Source organism: Alexandromys fortis, unplaced genomic scaffold (assembly GCF_014885135.2).
Source record: "Alexandromys fortis isolate MF-2015 unplaced genomic scaffold, M_Fortis_MF-2015_v1.1 scaffold_47, whole genome shotgun sequence".
In the NCBI taxonomy this organism is placed as follows: domain Eukaryota; kingdom Metazoa; phylum Chordata; class Mammalia; order Rodentia; family Cricetidae; genus Alexandromys; species Alexandromys fortis.
Genome location: NW_026067957.1, coordinates 11333602 through 11346544, shown reverse-complemented (window position 1 = coordinate 11346544; position 12943 = coordinate 11333602). Strand labels below are relative to the sequence as shown.

Here is a 12943-nt window from a genome sequence, read left to right as displayed (position 1 = left end):
TCTCCTGCTCTCATGCCCTCAGGTCCAGTTCACCCATACTCACACACACACCAGCGCTAACTCAACCATCTTGCTTAGGCAATGTGCAAGACCTGCTATCCCACACACTGTTGCTAGTAAGGGGTGGGATTAACTCTCACACTCTCATGACCCCAGGCCAATTTTCCCACCTGCCACAGGTGGCAAGGGACATGCCTGTTGTAAGAAGCCACTTGTTTGTTCCTGGCTACCCAGACTCCTGAAATGCTCACACAGAAACTATTATGTGCAATACTGTTTGGCCAATCACTTAAGCATATTGTTAGCTAGCTCTTACATCTAGAATTAACCCATTTCTGTTATTTTCTATTTTCCATGAGGTTGGTGTCCTACTGGCCAGGTTCCAGCTGATGGCTCGCATCTTTCTCCTCTGGTGGCTCCATGGCATTTCCTCCTGGTGGCTCCACCTACTTTCTTCTCCTCTATCTGCTTGAAACCCCATCTTGCCCTATTCTGCTAAACCATTGGCCAAAATAGATTTATTCATTAACCAATAAAAGTAACACATAGACAGAAGGACTTCCCACATCACATGCCAGTAGGGGGTCGGAGTCAGCTCTGTTGCTTTCAGTCCCTAGGGGCCAGCTCCCCTTAACCACCACCCCCCATCAACAGGGTCAATTCTACTCTGCTGCCCAGGTGATGCTTAGGACCTTTTCTCTTGCATATTGCAACTGGTGAAGAACAGGGCCAGCTCTCCCACCTACTATAGGGAAACGGGAGGGATTGTTAGATGTTTTTATTGCTATGATCAAGTCAGGTTATAAAGAAAGTTTATTTCAACTTATTCTTTCAGAGGGTAAAAGTTCATAATTGTGGGTACAGTGTAGTAGAAGCAGCCAGAGCAGAGGGCTCAGACACTGCATTTTTTTATTATTTAAAACATTTTTAAATTTAAATATATTTTGATCATACTCTTCCCCTCTCCTATACCCTTCCAGATTCTCTCACCTCTCTACTCACCCAACTTTGTTTTTAAAAAAAAAAAAAAAAAACCCCAATACAACAACAAAACCTCTACAAATCAATGAAGCATAATAAAAGCAAAGCCATAAGGAAAACAATAAGAATAACAAAAATAAACCATCTGTCTATAATATGTTGGTTAACTACTCCTGAATGTGGTGTGTGTCCAGAAGTGGTTGATATTTCAAGTGTCACTCCAATGAAGAAAATTGATTTGCCCCCTCCTAACAAGTATGAGTGACAGTTTAGTTGTTAAGATTTACCCTAGTTGCTTGGTTTTTCATTCATTCAGTTTTTTTAAATACAGAAAAATAAAATATAAGATTAAATGAAAACAATCACTTTGATGATAGTTTGGACAACATCAACCAACAGAAATAATGTGGAATGCACCTCTGTATGCTGTGAATAGGTTTTATTACCAATGATTAATAAAGAACCTGCTTTGGCCTATGGCAGGAGAGAATATAGCTATGCAGCAAATCCAAACAGAGATACAGTGAGAAAGAAGGTAGAGTCAGGGAGACACCATGTAGTCAAGGAAGAAGCAACATGCCAGGGCATCACCGGTAAGCCATGGTTTTGTGGTGACACACAGATAAGTAGAAATGGGTTAATTTAATTGTGAGAGATGGTCAGTAATATGCCCAAGCCATTGGGGAAACAATTATAATTATATTAAGACTCAGGGTGGTTATCTTATAAGTGGCTGTGGGAACAGGCAGAATGCATAAAAGTTTCCAAGTATATGTGATTCCTAACTTGGAATGAATAGACAGAACCAAGGACAGCTTTCTGATTGTGTCCTTTGATGTGGGGCTCCCCTCTATGTGTTACTTTTCTTGGTTAATGAATAAAGAAACTGCCTGGGCCTGATAGGGCAGAGCTTAGGTAGGCGGGGAAGACAGAAATGAATTCTGGGAAGAAGAAGAGAGATGCCATGGATCCACTGGAGACAGACACTGGGAATTTTAGTTGGTAAGCCACCACCACATGCCAATACACAGATAAATAGAAATGGGTTAAATTAAGATGTAAGAATTAGCCAATAAGAAACTAGAGCTAATAGGCCAAGCAGTGATTTAAATAATAGAGTTTCTGTGTGATCATTTCGGGGCTAAGTTAGCCGGGCGGCAAGGAAAGCTTCCAACTACACAGAAAGAAAAGAGTCCATGAAAAGGCAGAAGAAACAGAGACCCAGTCATTCATTGAATCAGGATTCCCATTGAAACACTATACTGGAAGCCATAATACATATGCAGAGGACCTGGTGTAAGCCCTGTGCTTCGGTTTCTGCAAGTTCATATGTGCTTTGCTCATGCTGCTTTGAACGCCCTTGTTCTCCTGGTGTCTCTTACACTCTATCCACCCCCTCTTTTGTTCTCTGAAGCTCAGGGTTCTCTGAACCCTGAGGGAAGAATTTGATGGAGACATCCCACTTAGGGCTGAGAGTTCTGAGGTCTCTCACTCTGCAAGCTCTCTGGCTGTGGGTCTCGGTATTTGTTCCTCTCTGCTGCAGGAGGAAGCTTTGAGAGACCACATTTTTAACTGTTAACATGAAGTGGAGAGAACAGGCTGAAAGTAGGTCAACTCTATGAACACTCACAGGTCATTTCCAGCGACTTACCTCCTCTAAGAAGGCTGAACGTCTATACAGTCTCCCCAAACAGCACCACCCACTAGGGACCAAGTGTTCAAATGCTTTGGGAGCATGCTCATTCTAAGCCCACACAGTGTAAGCTACCCATCCACACTAAAACTGTTTTTGCTGCTTGCTGGTTTGGGTCTTGGAATTGAACCTTGGCCCAATGTATATTAAACAGGTGTTTGACCCCTGAATTATATCAAGCTCCATTTTGTATACTTAAGAGCTTATCTAACCCAACAAGCTCAAACAATTTAATTTTGTGTATTTCAAAGGACAACTTTCCTGTGCAATGTACTACATTTTGACAACTGAAATACTATCACATTGACTTATTCAATTTTGCAACTGAAATTAATATTTTCTATATAAAGGCTCAAGCAATATTACTTTCATGACAATGTTAATGATTATTACATTTCTAAATGCACTTGAGGGGATGGGAGGAGGGGAGGGAGTGGGAACTTGGACTGGTATTTTTTAAAAATCTAAAAGAAAAAAAAGAATTTATTTCCACCATTTTAGTTGTATGTAGTGTATATTTGTGGGTATGTGTGAATGAATGCAGGTATCTATGAAAGCCAGAAGTGTTGGATCTCTAAGTGTTGAAGTAATAGGCGGTTGTGAACTGCCAGATGTGAGTCCTGGGACCCAACTCAGGTCCTCTGGATGAGCAAAAAGTGCTTTTAACCCCTGAACCACTTCTCCAGATCCCTCAAATATACTTACCAAAACCCCCCTAGGAATTCACTTATTCATTTATTCAGCATATACTAACAATGGGGTACTACAGAGTAACATCTTCTAGGTGTTACAGAAGCTATGGTGCAGTAGCTTACTAAATGCTTACTCTCTTGGAATATAGTTTGTGTGTGTTGCTGTTATTGCTGTTGTTTAGAGAGTTGAACAGCAAACAAGAAGTTAAAATAGTAAGAGTCACGAAGAGAAAACAATGGAACTAACAATCAGACAGGAAGTGGTCAGGTTAAAATCTAGATTAAGTAGCCATGAGGACATAAGGGGAGGGGGCATGTAAATTGATTCCTTAATGACCAAACAAATCAACAAAGCAAATGAACAAAGGTGATGATAAGGTACCATCCAATAAACCTAATGGAGGTGAAAATGTGGCAGTCAGAGGTCAAGATTGTGGTAGCTTGGACAGACGTGGTAACTACAGAAGCGGATATGTTTAGGCTATATTTTTGAAAATTTCAAAATAGTTAAATTTTTTAAAAATATGAAATTAGAGCAGTTTGTCTATATAGACATACACACATGGAGAGACAGATACCCATTGTGTATACACACATATAATGGGAAAAACTATTTGGAATGTTGTGTTATTGATAGTGCAATCTGATGCAAGGGATGGAGAAAGTTAGTTATGGAAAAGGAAGGCTTTTGGAAGGAGTAGTTTTGTAGTTTGGGTTTTAAGCATCCATTAAAGTACCATCTGTCAAAAACTTGGTGACCATGTTAGTGCTATTGAAATGCAGAAACCTTGAAAGTAGGGGGTCTAATAGGAGGCCTTCAGGTATTTGGGGTCTGCTTTTGAAAAAGTTGTTACCCAGTTCTTCTTGTTATATGGAATTCTAACCACATGGATAAAGATTTGGCTCTGATATTTGTTTCTCCTATGATGTACTGCCAATTTCTCAAACAAGCAGGATTAATTGAAAGTAGATAGAAACCTTAGAAAACTTCAGTCAAGAATAAACTGTTTCTCTTTATAAGTTGATTTGTCTTACATAGTTGTCATAGGGCAAGAAAACTGACTAGTACAGTAGAGACCATCACTGAACTTTTGGATTGTAACGAAATAGTTACTACACTTCAGTAGAGATCTCAAGTAGGCAGGCAAGCTTTGAGACTGAAGGTCAGAGTTCCATGTTTAAATATTAAAAACAAATGAAATCATATAAAATAAGACATTCAAATTTTCCATTTTAAAAGTAGCATTCATTATAATCTCTTGGTTTTTTTTTCATGTGTGGGAAGAACTCTAAATGGATCCTCAACATTGTGTTTTGAAAGTGGAACTGTACACAGAAAGCCATGTATGTAAAGTGGTCCTTTCCAAACATGTGTATTGTAAGGATAGAGACTTCATGTTGAGGTGGGAAAAGGAACCTTCTCCTCATGCTCAGGTTCCTCTTTTTTGTTTGTTGTGTGTTTATTTTTTATTTTGTTGGGTCTCCCTAGGTAACCTGGCCTCAAACCTGCCATCCTCTTGCCTTAACCTCTGGAATTCACTGTGTAGACCAAGCTGGCCTTGAACTCACAGAGATCCACCTGACTCCACCTCCAAGTGTTGGGATTAAAAGTGTACCACCCTTTCCAATTCATTCTGATTTCTACTTCCGAAAAACCTGTTCAGAATAACAACAAATATTCACCTCAGCATTTCGCCCAAGGCTCAAAAATTCTTTATAGAATTTATCATTTGGGGGGGTTATTTGTTTTATTTTTTATTTTTTGGGTTTCTCTGGATAGCCCTGGCTGTCCTGGAACTTGCTATGTATACCAGTCTGGTGTCGAACTCAGAGATCCACCTGTCTCTGCTTTCCAAGTAATGTGATTAAAGGTGTCTGCCACCACTGCCTGGCAAGGCAAGCTTATTCCTGAGAGGTTTTCAAGAAGATTATCACAGATAGAAAAGTTCACTCTGAATTATAATAGGCACACAAGTACTTATAAATAGGTTTATAAAGACCAAATAGATTTATATAGACATAAAATCACATTTTGTATATAAAATGATTTCTTTTTATTTTCATAGAAGAATGACATCAGAGGCTGGCATCCAATGGCTAATGATTGCATACTAAGTACATAGATGACAACATGTTTTAGTCAGTGTCTTCAGTCTTAAATATATGTACAGTTTTGGGTGACACTACATGCTAAAGTCCATATCTTAAAAATCTGAAGATTATGAGGTATACGTTATGTAACTTTTGTTTTTCATAATAATCCAAAACATTTCCATATTAAAAGTTTTTGGATATGTAAGTAGGGTCTCTTCTTTCAAATAAAGTATTATAATTTGAACACAGTTTTAAAGATTCTCTATGCCATTATGTCATGAATGCAGGTAGAGATGCCCAAATATATTTCAGATCCAGTGACTCTTCCAGTGGTGTGTGCATGTACTGTTTCTTTTCCGGTGCTTTAAGGTTGTTTGCTGGGCTCTGTTTCAATATAGCAAAAATTTATTACTGGGAAGGTCCACTAAAGAGCCATAAAAGGCATATCTACTTTAGCAGACATCTTGGTTCTTCCCCTTGCTTTACTCATCCCAATCACTCTTCAACCGTCCAATGGCAAGCTTTGAAGCTGTGTGGTCTTCTATCAGTAGAACGGTTTTTTACAAATTCATGGTTTTCTTTTCTGTGTTTAATGTAGGTGACTGCAAACCGATTTTAGGCTGTTTTAGCCTTAAAACATCATAATAACCCCCTTTCTCACCTGGTATCTCACTAGGGTGACAATGTCTTTAAACCCTGTGTGGCAATCTCTAATGTACCACTGTGATGCCCACAGAAGACAGGGCAACATGGAAGTCCATCTACTTCCTTAAGATCATCCAACTTCTGCTGATTAGCCGAAATGCTTCTTCCCAGGAACAGACAATGTAGGCTCCAAGCAGGTGCAGCAGATCCACATATCCTTGTGAGGGAAGGCTGTGGTACTGATGGGCAAGAACAAGTCATCTGGAAAACATCCCAGCTTGGGATAAACTGTTACATCATATTCAGGGAAATGTGGGCTTTGTGTTCACTGAATAGGACCTCACTGAGATTAGAGACATGATGCTGGCCAATAAGGTGTTGGCTGCAGCCCATGCTGTTGCCATCACTCTGGGTTAAGTCATTGTGTCAGCCCAGAACATAGATCTGGGGCCTGAGTAGATAGACTTCTTTCTTCCAGGCTTTAGGTGCCATCATTAAAATCTCCAGAGATGCCATTAAAATTCTGAGTGATGCACTGCTGATCAAAATTGGAGACAAAGTAGGAGCCAGTGAAGCCACATGGCTGAACGTGCTAAACATCTCTCCTTCTCCATTGGGTTGATCATCCATCAGGTATTTGGCAATGGCAGCATTAGCAACCCAGAAGAGCTTGACATTGCAGAGTAGACTGGGCATTCTCGCTTCCTAGAGGATGTCCTAAATGTTACTGATGTTTGTGAGCAGATTGGTTACCTGACTGTTATCTTGATTACACACCTCTGCAGATTGGTTTCCTGACTGTGGTCCAAGTGGGTCCTGGCTTTGCCTGTGGAGACTGAGTACAGCTTCCCACTTTCTGAAAAGGTCGAGGTCTTGGCTAATCCATCTGCTTTTGTAGCTGCTTCCCCTGTGGCTGCTACCACCACCGTTGCTTCTGCAGCCCCAGAAAAGGTCTCTGACTGATCCACTAAAAGCAACCAGCTCAGTCAGCTTAATTTTAGAAACATGGAAATAAAAGTTTGTTTCTATTTAAAAAAATCTAATGACATAATAATTCCCTTGTCAATGTTTCAGATTCTATGGAAAGCATTCATGTTATTACTAGACATATGTGCAACATTTAATGCCTATGATTTAACTGCTACTTATTTACACTGTGCATTTCAAATGAGTTGTGACATTTTCCTTTCCATCATCTTATTAGTAATGTTTCAAATGTATTATGGGAAAATAGTTGTCTTTAATCATAAGACAACAGATAGTTTCAACAATTGTTGCACAAATGAAAATTCAAAATGAGATTAAGATGTAGTTGGATAAATAGTTAAAATTTGTTCATTTAATGCAGTTTAACGTTGCAGTTACTGGAGAGACAAAAAGATACAACCCTACTCTTGATAGTCACTGGCGACAACAGAGCAAAATGGGCATGTAAAAGATAGGAAGAACAGCTACAACATGAGCTATGTGTACACAGAGGGCTGAAGTGGTTTAGGCTCTGCCTTACACACTTTTTCAAAGAGAAAACATTATATTTTTCAATCCTTCAATTAAAGGGCTTTATAAGCAATAATTCACAAAATTTTTATTTAGTATGGTGGTATACATTTATAATATCAGCACCTGAGAAGCTAAGGCAAGAAGATATTGAGTTCACCATTAATTTGAGCTACACAGTGAAATCTTATTTCAGGAAAAAAAATCTGTCAATTTTATGATCTACCAGGATTCTTTCCTGGTAGAGCCATTAGTGAATAATTACAAAAAGAAGTTTGATGTGTTTTCAATATAGCCCTATCTTTAGGCTAGAAGGCTCAAACTCTTTGTAACTGTAGTATTGTGTTGTTCTCTAACTAATATGGTCTCTCCATATGACTAAATTTAGTTCAGCACTCTTAAGAGTCAACCCATAGCTGTGAAGATTGAATTTGAAAGTTTCTCATGTAGGCCCCGTGAATTCCCCTGCTTTGGCTTCTGTATAAGATGAAAACCTTTCACTGTGGAGGTCTTCCATATAACATTTCTTTATTAGAGAGCAAAAAAAAAACCTCACTAAAAAATAATGGGAAATAAAGTTTCTGAGGATGATGAAATAAGGAAGGGTATGAGAAACACTAAAAATATATTCTCTCCTCCTTCCTTGTTTTGATGTGTGGTGTGCACATGTATGCATGTATTTATGTGGGTACAGGTATGAACTCCAGGGATTCTCTTGTCTGTCTCCATACACTGACTGGGATTACAGGTGTATGCCATCAAGTCCAGCTTTTCACATGGGGAATGGGGATTTGAACCAAGGTTTTTATGCTTATATACCTAGCATTTCATCAACAAATCCATCTCTCTAGTCTCTGTTTTATCCATTAAAAAAAACATGAAGTTAATCCTGGTTATTGATAAACTAAAGACCAGAATTTGATTATGGTAAACTTGGCTGAGATCTTATCTTTCACTTCTTATTTCTTAACGTATAAATTTATGATACATTTAATTGTTCTTGTCAAACTCACAGTAACCTCCCAAAGGCAATCCCATATCCTTACTTGATCATTTGTCAATATTTGCCATCAGTACAACAATCATACCTGATACATATCATCATGTCATCCTGTGACATATGAATTTAGATTTACTTGCATATATTTTGTCATTCTTGCTCAGTATCCCTTTAAGATCATTTTTTATAATTTATATGCTTCAGTATCTTGCATCAGATGTTCCCCTTTTCCTTACTTTATATCAGTAGTTTCTCAATTTTTTTAATTCCCCAAGAGTCACTGAGAATATAAAATTTGTGCACTAACTCCAAGAATATGCCCTTGGGTGCAGACCACAAAGTTTCCACACTATTTAAGCTAGTTCACAAGATAAGACGTTTTCCCTTGTTCTATACAATGTTATAATCTTCTTGACATACCACCAATATGCTAATTCACAAATTTGTACTTTTAGCTAAGATCTGTTTGACCCATATGCCGTACTCATATCCAACTGCCTACTGGGTTTTTCTCATGTCCCTCTGATGTATAAAATTCAGTGTTCAAATGTTAACTCATCTTCTCCTAAACCTGGGCCTGCTTCTTTGCTCTTTTTCATACCGTATTAGCTGAGCACCATCTAATTAGAGCAGAACCGTTCCTTTCATCTCCCTCACCTAATCAGTCAGAATGGCTGAGTCTGTCTTCAGAATGTCTTTTTTTAATATCTCAATTTTTTCCATTCTAGTGATTGTCAACTTTTCCCAAGTTAATATTACTCTCTCTCCCTCTCTTTCTCTTTTCTCCTCTTCCCCCCTCCCTTTTCTCCCTCTTTCTCTCCTTTCCTTCTCTCCTTCCTGCAGCTATGAACTTATTTTTCCTGACGCTAGGCTGTTTTTTTGTAATTATCACATATTTATTTACTTGTGTATGTGTTCACAGGTGAGGGTATACTTTGCTGCTTCTCAGTTGAGAGGACACCTTACTGGTGTCCTGTATTCTCTCATTCCACCACATGGATCCTGAGGGTCAAATCCAGGTTATAAAGCTTGGCAGCAGGTACCTCTACCCATTGAGCCTTGAGCCTTCAGTTTTTAATCTAAGTAAAGGATGTGCATTGTAAGCAACTTTCAGAGTTCTAGAATTGACAGAGACATATGTGGCCTGGACAGTTATTCAAATTTCTTCTGTGATGTTGGGGCATCCATCTTCATACAGGCCCATAGTATCTGGCAGACATTTACATGAAGCAAGAAATTTGAAAGGTAGTTTTGCCTGTGTTGACAGTTTATAGTCACTTTCGCCGTGTCCTGCAGAATGTCTGGCAGTCTCTTCTGTGAAGAAGGAACATTCCATCCTTTGGAAAGTCACTTTTCTGTGGGTACTCCATGTCTAGTTTACATACCATACCATCAAGCAGTCCAGGCAAGAGCAGTTCCTTGCCCAAATGGCTAACCAACTCAATAAGGAGCCCTTCAATGCCCATCACTGAAGTAGATTGGTGCTGCCAGGAACAGATGTGTCTCATTGTCAGGAAAAGTCATAAGTTCTTAAATCATTTTAAACAACATATTCTGTAGGTTTTTGAAAGATTTTAAGAATACCTATCCATATGAAATATATCCGTAAGCAGCTAGAAAACCTAACTGACAAGACTACAAGTTTGACTATTATAAATGGCTATGTGTTAATATATATTTCTTAATTGTACATTACATTTTAAATAAGCTGCACAAACACAATGCCTTAAACAAGAGCAGAAATACATACCCACAGTGTAGCAAATCGACCTTAAATTTGTGTCAATAGACCAATGTCCATACCAATGTAAAATACTCATCTTTATATCTATATTTGTTTTTCTTTTTAGAAATAAATTGACTGTGACCATTAATCTCATATAAATCAACCTCCTTTAAATGAAAGCAAACATTTATAAAGCAATCAGCTTCCTGATGCTTATTGGGTGAAGTGTTTTTAGGGTTCAGAGAGACATTTCAAGGGATCTTATTCCATCAAACCACATTAGCGTGGAAGGAATCCACAGGTTTTATCTTCTGTGGAAACAAAAGCAAAACATCTTTTCTAAAGTAACACATCCTGTGACTCAAATTTTGAAGTCAAGATACTTTTATGTTGGTTTAACTTAGCAACCTGTACAATGTGATGTCTCTCTGTATTTAGCTCATTCACAGTCAAACAATTTAAAGAAAACGCAATAATACACATAATCCAGACTCTGTATTTTTCATCTTTATGTGGCTTATTTTTTACTCTTTTACTTTTTCTACAAGTTTAATATTTATTTTATTATCTTTACTCTTTAATCTATGACTGCCTGTACTCTTTTGTATTATAACTGTCTATACTCTCTCTCCCGAGCCTACATACATTTTTTAAACACACTGTGTCTCGTTTCAAGGTCTTTTATGTCCGAATCTGTCCTATTGTGCATCTGAAATCCTTTTCTGACAGGGAACATTTTAAAATGGAAAGCGGTGTTGATGCGGCAGCCCTGATGCAGGGTTCACCTCTCTTGGCCTTTCAATATGGAAGAGGTATGTTTACCGCCAGCTCTGGAACTACTGGGTGGGAGCCATGCTCACCATCTCAACTCTGGGAAGCACTGTGTAGCACATAAACCCTTTTAGTCTGAATAAAAACTAAGTCTGCCATGCTGCATGCTGATCGGCCTGGAATTGTCTCCGTGTAGGGCAGCAGGAATCCGTCATGCTCTCCTACCGTACACACACAGCAGAACTGATCCTGCTGCTTGCCCAAGCGGGAAGTGATGAGCTTCAGGCATCCTCACAGCTATGTTCCTCCTGACTCCGGGCCCTAAGTGGGTGGCAGGCCACACGGGATAGTCCTAGACAGTTGGGTGCCAGATACTGTCAGCCTGTAGGCTGAAGATGGATGCCCCAATGTTATAGAAGAAATTTGGGTGACTGTCCAGGCAGCAAAATGTCTGTGTCAATTCTATAACTTTGGAAGTTCCTTACAATGCACTTCCTGTTTACTTAAGTAATATTATTTCCCTTCACAGGTCTTTGAAGATTTAAAGATAGATAGTTATAGTTGCCCTTAATTATGATAAAGGATAAATTAGATATAAAACTTTAGACTCACAAAGATAAGATAGATGATAGAATATTTTCCTTAATTTGCCAAATATAAATGAACTAATTATTGTAACTATAATTCTTTCTTGATAACTATTTTGTATATATAATTTTAATATGTTAAAGTTAAAACCTTCCTTTTTAATTAGACAGAAAAAGGGAAGATGATATGGGAAGTCCTTCTGTATATGTATTGCTTTCATTGGCTAATGGATAAAGGAGAATAAAGCCAGGTAGGAAATCCAAACAAAGACATATAGAGAGAGCAGGCAGAGTCAGGGAGACACCTTGTAGCTGTTGAAGGAGAAAGATGTCAGAACCTTACCAGTAGGTCACAGCCTGATGGTGATATATAGACTAATAGAAATGGATCTTCCTGTGTAGAATTTCACATGTGACTATCACCAAAAATCAGAGTGGTGGGAAAAGAGAGAAAACATGTTCCTGAGGTTTAACCCTAAGGAGACCATTTTGTGTGTTGCTGGAAGGTTACCTTGGGAGCACTGACTCTGTACCTGCATACATAGATGGGCATGTAGTCATAGTTCTCAAACTGTCTTTGCTGATCTCTGAAAAGTCACATAAAAGGCCTTCATTGTTCAGAAACTATTCAATCTGTGGCTTTCCACTACTTGTAGCAAAAGTTTCATTTTTTTAACAAAAAGCATTCAAATAATACGTCCTTGGAGGAAAAGGGGAAAAGGAAAGAAATCCTACATCCCAGTGAGGAAGTCAGAAATCATGAAAGAGGAATGGGACGAAACTGCTGGGAAAGAGTCAGCATCATGAGCAAAACTGTCTTTTTCTAAAGACTTTAACTTACCTTTCTTGGAGAACTCATAAAAGACTGAGGGGGAAAGCCTCACTTTCTGCATCCCAGTGATTTCAAGTTCTTTGGTTGGAGTTATCTGACATTTTAGTAGATAAATATGGGTCCTGGATTTTCCACTATGGCCAGGATCCTGCTTGCCCAAAAAGCAAGGACAGATGATAAAATTACGGGTCAGAATACATAGAAAGTTCTTGATGGACATCTGCCCCTATTTCTAAACGAGACAAATATTATATTAGTCCAAGAAAATCCACAAGGCCTATTTTTTTTTAAATGCAAAAGGAGTTGCAATCTCAATCCTGGGTATCATTCTCTGAGTACAGGCTCCACTGAAATTTGCAAAAGCGTCTCCGGTATACATACAGAGGCCCATCTGCTTCCAGAAGACTAACCCAGCCAGTTGCAGG

General features: G+C 38.6%; 1 pseudogene; it reads left to right on the top strand.

Moving 5' to 3' along the window:
- Positions 1-6186: 6186 nt before the first annotated feature.
- On the top strand, positions 6187-7068 carry LOC126507746 (60S acidic ribosomal protein P0-like; annotated as a pseudogene).
- Positions 7069-12943: the final 5875 nt, after the last annotated feature.